General features: G+C 44.7%; 1 long non-coding RNA gene across 2 annotated transcripts in view; it reads right to left on the minus strand.

Moving 5' to 3' along the window:
- LOC138416655 (uncharacterized) overlaps positions 1-14,016 on the minus strand; it is a 46,127-nt gene that overhangs the window by 17,042 nt on the left and 15,069 nt on the right. The window contains exon 2 of one of the 2 annotated variants that reach the window (XR_011247795.1): positions 459-751. This is a non-coding gene — a long non-coding RNA (uncharacterized lncRNA). Of the gene's footprint in view, positions 1-458; positions 752-13,221; positions 13,304-14,016 lie in introns of both variants that reach the window. The other variant, XR_011247794.1, reaches the window with a different exon arrangement.

A 14,016-nucleotide genomic window follows, 5' to 3' on the forward strand; every position in this document is an offset into this window, starting at 1 on the left:
TGCAACTATCTCTAAGATAACATCTTACCAGGTAGTACAGAGTAATGGAAATACATTGAATTTTGAATCAGAAGATCCAGGTGTTAAGTCTATACCTCCTCCATCATTAGTAGATCACCCTTCTGAACTTCAAATTTACCACAATCATCACTAAGCTAACATTTATGAGGCAACTGGGGCTTTCCTGGTGGCTCATATAGTAAAGAATCTCTGCCTGCAATGCAGGAGACCCACGTTTGAACCCTGGATCAGGAAAATACCCTGGAGAAGGGAATGGCAACCCACTCAAGTATTCTTGCCTGGATAATCCCATGGACAGAAGAGCCTGCTGGGCTACAATCTAAGGGGTCACAGGGTTGGACACGACTAAGCAACAAACACTTCCATTTTCATGAGGCAATTGGGCTTCCCAGGTGGTGCTTGGAGAAGGCGATGGCACCCCACTCCAGTACTCTTGCCTGGAAAATCCCATGGATGGAGGAGCCTGGTGGGCTGCAGTCCACGGGGTCTCGAAGAGTCGGACACGACCGAGCGACTTCACTTTCACTTTTCACTTTCATGCATTGGAGAAGGAAATGGCAACCCACTCCAGTGTTGTTGCCTGGAGAATCCCAGGGATGGGGGAGCCTGGTGGGCTGCCGTCTATGGGGTCACACAGAGTCGGACACGACTGAAGTGACTTAGCAGCAGGAGCAGGAGCAGCAGCAGCAGCAGCAGCAGCAGCAGGTGGTGCTAGTGGTAAAGAACCTACCTGCCAATACAGGAGACACAAGAAACATTACTCTATGCCAGGCACAATGCTAAGGAGTTGACCGATGTCATTGGCTCTAATGTTTCCAAAGTACCATTGCACAGAAAAACTGAGTCTTGAAAAGTCAGCCACTTCTGCTAAGTGATCATAGTGATGCCAGCCCTGGGTACTTCACAGGGTTATTGTGAAACTATCAGGAGATGACAATGCCATGATTCCCTATGTATGTGTTTCTCTCCTCAGTCTGTAAGTTACTACAGTCAAGACTGTACCTGATTTGTCTTCTACCTCATCACTCAGCACTGTACCTGGCACATCAGTAGACAGCTGAATGAAAATGAATAAATGATTCTTTTTTTAAAAAAAATCAACATTTGAATGAAGCTCTATGTAAATGAAGGCCCAGTTGATCAACCTACTACATCAGTGTGACATAGGCCCCAGAGATACCTGTGTTCTATATCCGTGGTGGGCATTGAATCACCAGGGTGGCTAACAGGGGTTCCATTTACAAAGGATCTGCTTGAAGGAATGGTAACCAGACATCTGGAGGGTGTGCTCAGCCCTGTGGATCTGGGCCAGTGCTGCAAATTTCCATTTTGCTCCCCTGAAACCCCTTCCCCCGCACCATGCAGCAGGCCTCTGATAAGAGCCTCTGCGAGGCTCCTTGACAATCTCCTCCTACATCTCATCTGGCCTTCTCTCCCCTACATCCTTGGCCTGACCCTGCCTCTCTGGTTTCGACCTTGGCTGTCTTCCTGTTTTGCAATGGGCATTAACCCTGCAGACTGCGCCTGTGGTTGCCGCTCTGGACGAACTCCCTTCTAACTCAAGCTTAGCCTCCAAGTCAGTTGCCCACAAGGCTGATTTTCCCACTGTGCTTGGTCAGGCTTCATGGATCAGATTCAGACACCAGACTGAGCCTCCTGGTCAAAACCAGAGCAAAGTCTTTCACCTGCATTCTCAGGGCTTCCAGGTGGGCAGGGAGCCACCCTGGGACTGGACAGAGCTACTGTCCCCAGTCTCAGCTGATTGAGTAATGGTGGTAGGGACAATTCAGGTGGGATACAGTGCTGTACCATCCACACAGAGTGAAACCAAATACTCAGAGATATTGTCCACGTCCCAAACCTGTGAAAGGAGAGGGAGAGAAGGATTCCCTAGAAAACTGAAAAATATTCAAATGAAACTTTGGTCCATTAGCAAAATTCTAAGAATAGAAGCAAGATCAGAAAAGGCAATGGCACCCCACTCCAGTACTCCTGCCTGGAAAATCCCATAGACGTAGGAGCCTGGTAGGCTGCACTCCATGGGGTCGCTGAGAGTTGGACATGACTCAGTGACTTCACTTTCACTTTTCACTTTCATGCATTGGAGAAGGAAATGGCAACCCACTGCAGTGTTCTTGCCTGGAGAATCCCAGGGATTAGGGAGCCTGGTGGGCTGCCGCCTATGGGGTCGCACAGAGTCGGACACGACTGAAGCGACTTAGCAGCAGCAGCAGCAGCAGTAGCATCCCTGATTTGGGGTCCCATGAAAATAACACTGGAGGTGCCTTAGTGAGATGAAATGGCAGAGAACCTAGAGATTATGGAAACGAGGAAAGAGTGATAAGAACGCTGATCTAAATGGCAGAGCGAAAGGACAGGTGGGCCTCAAAGCTGAGCCAGGTTACATTCATTTGTTGTTGTTCAGTCGCTAAGTCGTGTCCGTCTCTTTGAGACCCCAGGGACTGCAGCAGGACATTCATTTAGTTGCTGTAAACCGGGAATTTCCAGCCAAGTATGCGGAGGATTAGCCATCAGGGCCACCAGGTGGCGATAGAGTAGAGAACTTTGGCAAGGGCTCAGCTGTGAGCACGGAGGAGCCTGGTAGGCTGCAGTCCATGGGGTCGCTAAGAGTCAGGCACGACTGAGCGACTTCACCTCCACTTTTCACTTTCATGCATTGGAGAAGGAAATGGCAAAACTCACTCCAGTATTCTTGCCTGGAGAATCCCAGGGACAGAGGAGCCTACGGGCTGCTGTCTATGGGGTCGCACAGAGTCGGACACGACTGAAGCGACTTAGCAGCAGCAGCAACAGCTGTGAGCAAAGGAAGACTTGAGGATTTGAGAGGCTGAGGGTCCAGCAGTCCCAGGGGTGGCGCCCCCAGGGGCCAATGTGAAAACACGCCTTGGTCTTCTCACTCTTGACTGTCCTTGCCTAAGCTGGAAGCTAAAAGGGGGGGCATGCTCTACTGATTTCCTAGTGACAAAATCCCCAGCACGGCCTCTAGGTACTATTTCAAATAACTGCACTGGTGTGATTCTGGACAACTCTAGGGTGCTGGTCACCTGGGGGGAAAAAATGCCATTTCCCTCCCATTTTCCAATTCAGTGAGAATTCCATACTGTGATCCCAAACTTCACAAAATATGTAAAAAGAGCGTAGCCCAGTGCCCCTTTAATATACTCCGTGTTGGCTCAGGTGGCTCTGACCTGAGACCCAGGTTCAGTTCCTGGTAAGTGCCCAAGAAACACTCGCTGTCCTCCTAAGTAAGCTCCGTCCGTCTGGCAATCTGCCTCCAGCGTCACGCCCAGGTTGCTCAGTGTCCCCTCAGAACTGAAAAAGGTCTCATAAAGTCTGTGGCCCCTCTGGCCAGAGACCCCTTTTTGTCCCAGCGTCTTCCTTGTTCCAGATTTCTCACTGTGAGGCCGGCCTGGGCAGCTGCCAGGGGCCACCCTGGGAGCTGGATTCTCAGCTCACTAACAGAGGGCTCCATGCAGGCCTTCTGCCCCCTCCACTCCCGCCCTGCTGGCCCTGGCCCCACACCCAGCTTCCAGGCCCCCTGCCCTGCACACTCCGGGTCGCCTGGCCCCGCTTCTCCAACAATGCGTTTCTAATCAGTCCACCACGCTCGGTTTTCCTGCCCGGTGTAATCAGCTTCGCCTCTAGGCCTCAGTGTCCCCGGGTGTGTAACCCGGAGGCTCGCACGGAGGTGATCAGATTGCAGGGAACAGTATGTTTTCCTCCCTGCCTCCGCTTGTTTCCGTCAGGCGCCAGGGCCAGCCAGCTGAGCGCTCTTTTTCTTACTCCATTCTCCAGCCCCGCCTCACACGTGGTCTGCTTTCTGCTGGGGCGAGAGGGTCCGCGGTGAAATGCATGGGGCGCGTGCACGGGACTCCAGGAGTGCGTGTGAGCTGTCCCGAAGGTTTTCTAGGGGAGACAGGATTGCTATGGCTGCGGGGAGAGTGGAAGAGGAGGGAGGGACAGGAATTTGCGCTGGCCAGATCTCTTAACATGTTTTGTTTTTGCTTTGCTGCTGCTGTCGGGTTTTCTTTTTTTTTTTTCCTTCCCTATGCTGAGCTGTCATTTCTTAGTCCAGTCAGGCCCCTGTGAACTTGTGGTTCCTCTAGGCAGTAAACACCCTAGTTTCTCAGGCCAGCTATTGCTCCCTTCTCTTGTTTTCTTCCAACATGCAGTTTCTCGAAAAATGAGAGAAGTGGCAACCTCAATGATAAGGGCAAGGTTCAAATCAAAGAACGATTGAATACAATGTTTATTGACTCTGATAGCTTCTTCAATTGTATTCTCTCCTTTCTTGTTCTTGGCAGCATTCAGATCAGAAATCAGCAGTGGGGCAATACCTTTAAAAATATTCACCCTTTTAGATCAGTATTAAAATAAATATTTTCAATAAAAATATTAAACAGTTAATAACTAAAGCATGAGCATGCTTATCCCTAGAAGGGGTCAGCATTAAATTTTCCGAGGTGATTAGGTATGTGAGATGTGAGGCTGGCCTCTTCAAAGGATCATGAGGTCAGCGGAGGGTGAATTTGCCTCTGTTACTCCAGCCTCCGTCCCGTGTCATCTGCTCTTTGGACTTGTCCAGGCGAACGTTGGCTTGCTGACTAGAGATGGCTGTGGCTTGCATGGTGCCCAGCAAGTCCCAGGTCTACCAGCCCATTGTGACCATGCCATGCACACTGGTGACACAGAATGTTTCATCACTTTGCTGAAAGCGGATTTTTTCTTTTTACTGAAAACAGTTTGCTTAAGGAAAAAACTTCATAGTTTCACTATAAGTGCAAAATTGAGATCACTTCTGTAAATAAAAAGGAAGCATAAAAATAGAGAAATGACAGCATGAAGTCATGAAAACAGAACAGTGATATTTCAGATACCTTGCAAGTAGCAATAAATCTCATCAATGTATACAAGTAAGTTCCTCTGCAAGAAAAAAAAAAACAAACAAACAAAAAAAAACGTTCTAATCTTCCTGTTAAAAAAAAAAAAAAGAATGTCTGATTCCATGTGTTAAGTTTTCGAGGATGATGAAACATGACATCTGTTAAGCACAGTTACGCAGGCACAGCAACCAGACCTCCTGGATCTGAGTTCTGGCTCACCATTTAGGAGAGGAGCTGGAAGACCACTGAGGGCCAGTTTCTCCACACCCCTGTGCCTTAGTTCCTTGTTTGTCAGGGAGGACTAATAATAGCACTGATCTCAGAGTTGTTTGTGATGACTGCATGAGTTAATATTATACATGCAAAACAATTATGACACGACCTGGCCTGGCACTTAGAAAGCTCTCAATGAATGTTAGCTATCATTATAATTAGTAGTCCCAGTATTGGCATTAGCAAGATTCATGGATTTTAAATTCCTGCTTACTAGACTATTGAGTTTGAAAGATGGAAAAAAAAATTTTTTTAACTATCTTCCTCAGTGAGACTGGTTACTAAAAGTCAGTTTCTAACCAAAATGATGGAAGTGACTGTGGCCCCTCAAATTTCTCCTTTTTATAAGGATTCCAACACAATCTCTACAATCTTAGTCTTAGAATATATTGAGTTACCTTGTAATGTTTAGAAAATGAAGGAAAATGGGTTCCTCATTTACTCCCTACTGCATCCCCCTCTAGAAAAATAAAGATATTTTATTTCCTTTTCTAAAGATCCCTATATAATATTCAAAACAATTTTCAGCTAGTTATTCTGATAAGTCCATAACTCTATGGTTCAGATAATAAAAACATTTTCTGATATTTAAAATGAATCGAACGCTTGAATCAGCTTAGCAGACACATCCCTGAATCCTTGGTTTACTATCTGATGTCAGCTACCATTTACTGAGGATTAACAGTGTGCTACGCAAGATTAAATTATTTAATTCTCATAATACCCCCAATGACATACATATTGTCTCCATTTTACAGCTGAGAGAACCGAGGCTCAGAGAAGTCAAGTGACCTAGGAGCAAATGACTAATGGTGATTTCAGGACTGGGATTCAGGTCTGTTCACCATCATTCAGGGCTTGTATCCCATGCTTTCCTGCTTCAGTGGGAGCTATAATGTCATTCGAGGTTACAGCTCTGCCTTAGCCTTACCCATGAACCTGGGTCTCAGAGCAGGGCACCAGGGTGGGATGTTCTGCCCCCCTGTAGATTCCTGCTGGCCCAGTCCTACCTGGAAACCAAAGAAGCCTTGGGCACTTGGGCATAAGTGTGCGTAACAGTATGAGCAGGGCTAACCAGTGGCCCCAGAGCCCACAGAGAAACCACAGTGCCTTTTCCTTTGCCTGGGGCTGCTCCCTACCCCAGTCCCTTCCTTTCATCCTTCTCCTCTATCACTGGTAAAACCTACCCTTCTGCTACATTTTCCACTTTTCTACCTCCTTTTGTATACCAGGATAATCATCTCTCTTGGTCTATAGATCATGTTGGAGAAACATTGAATTAACATGTAATAGGTCTCTAAGACCGGAGAAGGCGATGGCACCCCACTCCAGTACTCTTGCCTGGAAAATCCCATGGACGGAGGAGCCTGGTAGGCTGCACTCCATGGGGTCTCAAAGAGTCAGACACGACTGAGCGACTTCCCTTTCACTTTTCACTTTCATGCATTGGAGAAGGAAATGGCAACCCACTCCAGTGTTCTTGCCTGGAGAATCCCAGGGACGGGGGAGCCTGGTGGGCTGCCGTCTATGGGGTCGCACAGAGTCGGACACGACTGAAGCGACTTAGCAGCAGCAGGTCTCTAAGACATGCGTGTATAAATGATGAATATAATTGGAAATTCCATTTATTGTAAGTTCCTCTAGGGTAAGAACTTTGATTTATCTTACTAGGACCTGGAATAGTGCCTAGCCCAGAGTAGGTCTCAAAGAGTCTCAGTTATTGAATGTTTGGCGCAAAGGAGCAGTCTTTTACATCTTGACTATTCCTGAGGGCTGGTGTTCCTTATTAAAACAACTGAGATATGTAAAGTCAGGGGAGACTTGGAGGAAGCTTCTGAGGGGGACTGGATTCAGTTTGAGAGGAATGCAGGAGGGGAAGGGAGCTGTCTTTGCTGGGAGCACGTGTTTATGGGGGTGCTCCCCAAGTGACAGAGGTCCTTATGGGGCAACGCATCCAGGGAGGGTGGATACTGCTCTAAGAAATGAGCTCCCGATGGCCCCAGAGAGTCCTAAGGGGCTCCAACTTCACGTTGCCATGAAGAGTCTCATTGCTACATGACAATAGATTTCCTCAGCCGTCATCTAACTTATAACAACAGAGTTCTGAGAAGGGGAAGGAAGGGTTGGCTCTAGCCCTACTGAGTCACTGCAGTTCACTTTTTTGCTGTTTGTCTGTTACATTTCTTTAGAGAGTCTCAGGACTGTACCTCACGGTCCTTTTCAGAGAATATTTTCAGTTATGGAATTCAACGTTGAATGCAGTGTCTTCCAATAGGATCATGTGGCCTCCAGTTTTGACCATCTCTCCTACTGACTCACTACTCTTTGTTTTTCTTGACGCCCTGAGAGCTGTGAACTTTGGCACTATTCCGCGCAAGCAATTTCAACTTTGTCTTTCTGTCCTGGCCAGCTGTGGCTCCCTGTTATGTCCATCTCAGCTCAATATCACATTCACGCAAGCCATGTTTTTGTAACCTGGCCCTGACACTCTCATAATTAATTTATTCATCTTTCACCTTGAAGTCTCAGCCCAGCCCTGGGCACCAGACAGGATGGGTCTTGTATGGATTTTTGAGTTTGACAGTTGAAGACTCGAATATCTAAAACCAAATTCACATGTGACCCAGGGCTCTCAGCACTACAAGGGCATGTAGTGACAGCCCCTGGGGGTATTGCTGAACATGTTCCATGCAAAACACACACCTGTTAGGTGCCCTTTGAAGGCGAGCTCTGATATATTTACTTACTTTGAATCCTTGAATTCAGATCATAGGAAAGTTCACCCCTAATTGGGCCCATGGTGCATTCAAGTCAGGTTGTAACTACAACAGCCAGTATCTACTCTAAAGAACCGGCATTCTGTTAAGTACTTCTCAAGTGTTTTCTTATTTAATATGATTGTTCTTGTAACAATCAACTATTATCATTTTATAGATAAATCTAGAACTTGGGGAGACAAACTTAATTTGCCCAAAGTCATGTATCTTGCATGCTGCAGGAAAGGACTTGAACCCAGGGAAGCCCAGACCCAAGCTTTTAACCAATTGCACTCTGGGACTGAGGCTTTTAAAGGGAGAATTGTATTCTATGAAAGGAACTAACCATATAAGATTGGGATTGGGCTCCCTAAAACACTGTTTAGTTCTCAGAACAACCATGACAATGCTATTATCTCTAAGTTAATTAAGTTCCCCTTGAACCTTAACCTTCTGCTTGCACAGTGTCTTGAGTAAACTGGTTTTAATCATATTGGTATCCAAGTTCTTCCTCTCACTTGAACTATCATCAGTCTTTAAAGAACAGTGCTTAATTCTGATCTCCAAGATTTGTAAATTCTAATTTCCCCTCACAGAAACTTCTGCTTTTCTTTAGATTTATTATATCATGCTCTAAGGCCTCATCTTTCCAGGCCAAAAGTCATGTTTTCAGTGTTTTTGTAAGGCAACTCTTATGTGTCCGTTCCTGACCCTTCGCTCCAGGCAAATCAGCAGTTCTAGACTGTTCCTTGTCTATGCCTTCAGTTTCCCATGACCTTTCAAACTGAAACAGCCTTCCCCGTTTCCCACCTATTCCTTATTTCCTCAAAGCCAAAATCTACACTTGAGGACTGGGTCAAGATGACCCCCTCCTTGAAGCCTTTTTTAAGCTCCCCGATGGAAGTGATTTCACTCTTGTGTGAAATAACCACAGGATTCTATACCCTTCGATCCTTTGTAGGGTATGTTTCACTTTCCCTATTGGATTTCAGTTAGGCAAAATCTTTCATATTTCTCCTTTTAGATTATTGCTACTTGAGGGCAGAGTCTGTATCTACTTTCTAGGGACTTGTATTAAATTAGGTACTCATGTATTGGTTCAATGCATGAATGAATATATAAATTAATGGTTTTGCTTGATTATTTTCTGGAACATTTCTCTTTCTTTATCAGAATTAGATAGTTCTAACTGCAGGGCAGGGCTTCCTAGGTGGTGCAATGGTGTAGAATCCGCCTGCCAGTGCAGAAGATGTGGGTTCAGTCCCTGGGTCAAGAAGATCTCTTGGATAAGGAAATGGCAACCCACTCCAATATGGGAAATCCCATGAAGAGAGGAGTTTGGCAGCCTACAGTCCCTGGGGTTGCAAGGAATTGGACATAACTGAGCAACTAAGCATACATGCACAGCTGCTGGGAGCATTCCCTGTGATAGATTAGTGAAGATTTACACAAGGCTAAGATAACAGGAATGGGGAGCCTGGTGGGCTGCCGTCTATGGGGTCGCACAGAGTTGGACACGACTGAAGTGACTTAGCAGCAGCAGCAGCAGCAGCAAGATAACATTTTATAGTTTGTATCTGACAATTTTGAACATTTTATTAGTCATTTAAAACTGTAGGAGCATATTGATGGGTGAAGTAAGAGAAAGACAAATATTGTATGATATCACTTATATATATATAGAATTGTAAGAAATACAATAAACTGGTGAATATAACCAAAAAAGAAGACTCACAGATACAGAGAACAAACTAGTGGTTATTAGTGTTGGGGTTGGAGGTCCCATATACAGATGAGGGCCAGGGGTGTGTGAACTGTTGGGTGTAAGATCGGCTCAAGGATATACTGTATACACAGGGGAATATAACCAATATTTTCTAGTTACTAAATGAAATGTAACCTTTTAAAATTGTATAAAGTTTTTTAAATTAACTAAAAATTCAGTAGTACCTTGAATTGAAGTGTTCTTGAAAAGACTGAGACCTTTCCTGGATCAGAACAAGGAGCTCTGTACTTGTCTTTGCAGAATGGAGTGTGGCTATTTCCCTCATAAATACATTACTTTGCTTAACTTTAATCTGAAAATATCTTACATGCAAGTTGAATATTGCACTGGGCACTCTTTCAAATTATATGTCTTACACAGACATCATCATTTGCTCCTTGTGCCTTTACTACCTATAAAATCTCAAAGTGATAGACACTTTTGTGGCCAAAGGAAATGAGCATCTTAATTCATTTCTCCTAAAATGTAAAGTCTGCAATGAGTTGGCCTGAATTTCTGGCCAACACTGAAAGGCAGAACTCTGCTGAGTAACTGGCTAAACTCTCATTCCCTGCACATGTACCATGAGTTTTTTGACAAATAGCATTCAAAATTTATTGTTTACCCATGTGCAACTGATGTACAGAAAACTGAAAGGCACAGTTTGCAAGAGTTTTAGAACCGTAAGAGCTGCCTCTGAGATCCAAAGTTGTTCCTTTAGCAAGATCTGAGGGTATGCCAAGAATAAAAAGAAATCATGATTATCTAATAGTTACTGCGGCAAACCATGTTATGTTCACCTATGTGAATACCTTCTTTTGAGGCGATCATGCATGCTAAGTCACTTCAGTCATCATAGCACTTGCAAAATGAAGGCTTTCAACCCATTTTAATTTAGAATCTATTTTGCCACCATATAAAAATGTCTTCCCTGTGTCATATAGATCAGGATTCCAAAGCCACTCCAGGAACAGCAGAATTTAAAGGTTAATGTGCCTTGGTAACTGCCTAGGGGGCTTCTTGGCCTATTACAGACTCACAGGCCCCACCTCAGACCCACTAATTCAGCATCCCTGGGGGTGTGGACCATAATGTATTTTTTAAGTGCCCTTTTATGATTCCCATCAACTCTCCTGGGTCCACAGACTTTGAGAAAAAGTCGGAAATGGTAAAGGGAGAAAAATTGTGGGGGAGTTGCCCCAATATCCGGGGCCAACAGAATAGAAAGGCACTTACCTCCTGTGAGTTGCGGGGTCATCTGCACCCTGCTCAACATCTGATCTCTTTGCCTGGGTCAAAATGTGTAATGGAAATGCCACAGGCAAAAAAGACCTGTCCAGCCAACTGTGAGATTTTAGGGAAGTTCTTTACCTTACAGATCATCATTCATGAACGGAGAGGTGGGCCTGATTATCTCCATGGTGCTGGACAACTCACCCACAATCTTTCTCCCTTTACCATTTTCGAATTCATCCCTTTCATATGCACCTCAGCTATCTGGGGCCAAATTCTGTTTCCTTGTTCACTTAAGGAGTGGCAGGGGGCTACTTCTTGCCTTCCCCCAGCTCCTCAGCAAACACCATGGCGGGTGGCAGCCTCTGTTGGATCACAGTTTGGGGAGCCTGCATTCACATTTGGAGGCCAGAAATCACTGATGGCTATGACATTTCTTGTTTATTGATATGACAGGAGGTGTTTCATTTCCCACCAGCCACATTCCGATTACTCACTCCAGCCATTGAACATGGAGCTAGGTCCCTAGACCAAATCTGGTCTTCTGCCTGTTTTTTAAAAATTTATTAATATTTTATTGAAGTACAGTTGATTCACAATGTTGTGTTAATTTCTACTGTACAGCAAAGTGATTTTATATATATATGTACACATACATCCATTTTCATATTCTTTTCCATTATGGTTTATCACAGGATACTGAATATAGTTCCCTGTGCTATATAGTATGTTCTTGTTGTTTATCCATTGTCTACATAGTAGTTTGCATCTGCTAACCCCAAACTCCAACTCCGTTCCTCTCTCACGCCCCCTCCCACTTACCAGTCACAGATCTGTTCTCAATGTCTGTGAGTCTGTTTCTGTTTCACAGATAAGATCATTTGTGTCATATTTTAGAATCCACATGTAAGTGATATCATGTGGTGTTTATCTTTTCTTTCTGACTTAATTCTATGTATGATAATCTCTAGGTCCATTCATGTTGCTGCAAATCTGTGTTTTGTATGGCTCATTAACTAAGAATGATTTTTATGTTTAATTACTGAAAAAAATGAAAAGAAAAAAATTGTATGACACATGAAAACTACATGAAATTTAAGTTTCAGATCCACAAATATTAATAGGAACATAGTCTTGCCCATTCGTTTACATGTTGCCTAAGGCTATTTTTGTACAACAGCAGAGTTGAGTGGTTGTGACAGAGACTATTTGGCCTTCAAAGCTTGACTATTTACTCTCTGGTTCATTATAGGAAAAGTTTACAGGCCCCAAAGAGGAAGCAGGAGAGCGGGCCCTGGAGGACTGGCTGCCTCTGGCTCTGTGCTATTTGCATATCAGCAGGGCTTAGCTGAAGTTTGGCTGAGTTGATTTAGAGCAAGCTTCGATCCAAAGTGATTTGGGCAGGGGACTTCCCTGGTGGTCCAGTAGCTAAGACTCTGAGCTAAGCTCCCAATACAGGGGGCCTGGGTTTGATCCCTGGTCAGGGAACTAGATTACAGGCCATAACTAAAAGAACCTGCATGCCACAATGAAGACAAAGATCCCACAAGCCTCAAGTAAGACCTGGTGCAGCCAAATAAATAAATAACAAAACAAAGAGAGAAGGGCTGGACAGTAGAGGTACAGGGAGGCGGCCAGCACAGCAGAGTACGGATGGAGATGCTGGAACAGAAAGGAAAGTCAGGCAGGCCTAGAACAAGGGCTTGGAACAAAGTGAGACATTCTAGAGGCAGGATACTAGACAGGACCAGGATTGGAAGGGGTACCCCATGCAAGAAGGGGTTCTAAAATGGGCTTGGCCAACTTTAGAAGACTGATCCATTTTCCTATGGAAGAGATTGCTTTCTTCTACTCTTTGGCTGTGTTGCACGGCATACAGTATCTTAGTTCCCTGACCAGGGATCAAACTCCTGCTCCTTACAATGGAGGCATGGTGTCTTAAACAACGGACCACCAGGGAAGTCCCTACTGTGGAAAGAATTGGATTTGGGCCTTAAGTGAAATGAGGACATAAAACAGTGACTATCTGCTCCTATTTGCTGTTTTCTCAACCTTAAAGGTCTGCTCGTATCTGGAGGTGAGCTTATTTAACCTCTAAGTCCTCATTACTTAACCTGCATCCTCCCTTGACTGTCATCTCAGGCTCTGGATTTGGATTTTTTGGTTGGTTAGTTGTTTTCCCTCTTGCCCTGGCTGGGTTTGTGGATGATTGAGGGGCAGTCTAGCCCAGGGCCTTGAGTTTAGGGGACCTTTCCAGGACTGTAATTACCTGGGATGTAGCTCCATCAAAGGCCTGTTTTGATCCATCAACCCCTCATCCTGGCCCAACCCTTTCAGTTCCTGTAAGTCACCTTTGGGTAAAATAAAGATAACATTTATTAATTTTTTTCTTTTAAACAATTGGAAAAATATGACCAAGCCTTTGGGGGGGAAAAAACCTTTCCCTGACCTCTTTGATCCATTTCCTTGTGAGTTACAAATTCCTGGTAGTATTTCTTTAATGTGGTAGCATTTTTTGCTGTATTATTCCATAATTACTCTCTTAGCCCTTTTGATCCAATCATTTCTGCTTTCATTCATTTTTTAAAAAATTCTTTTAAGTGCTTTCTTTTCCATCAGCTTATTTTAGTCCAAGAAATAGTACTGCATTATAGGCAGGGTGCTATTGTATTCGTTCCATTTTTGCAGATGCAGAAACTGAGGCCCACAGATGTCAAGCAAATCTTGTTACACAGCTAGTTAGTGGCCAACTTGGGCTAAATATAAAGTCTTTTGACTGGGTTCAGGATCTTTCTGCACCATTTTCTGGCTGCCTGTTATTCTTACACTCTTCTTTCCTTGTCTCAATAATCCTTCCTCTCAACTCATTCTGACTTCAGTCTATATCTTCTCCACCTCCAGCCTCTTCCTCCCTCCCAGCCACATTTACATCACATGTTCACTGAAGCAGCCACACTCATCTCTGGCCCCTTCAGCATCACTGTTTGCTGGATCAATGGGACCACATTATTGAGAGTCCCTCTCTGCCCTTCATGCCCTTGGTCTTGCTTTATGCTCTTATCCC

The sequence above is a fragment of the Ovis canadensis genome, chromosome 12 (genome assembly GCF_042477335.2).
Source record: "Ovis canadensis isolate MfBH-ARS-UI-01 breed Bighorn chromosome 12, ARS-UI_OviCan_v2, whole genome shotgun sequence".
NCBI lineage: Eukaryota > Metazoa > Chordata > Mammalia > Artiodactyla > Bovidae > Ovis > Ovis canadensis.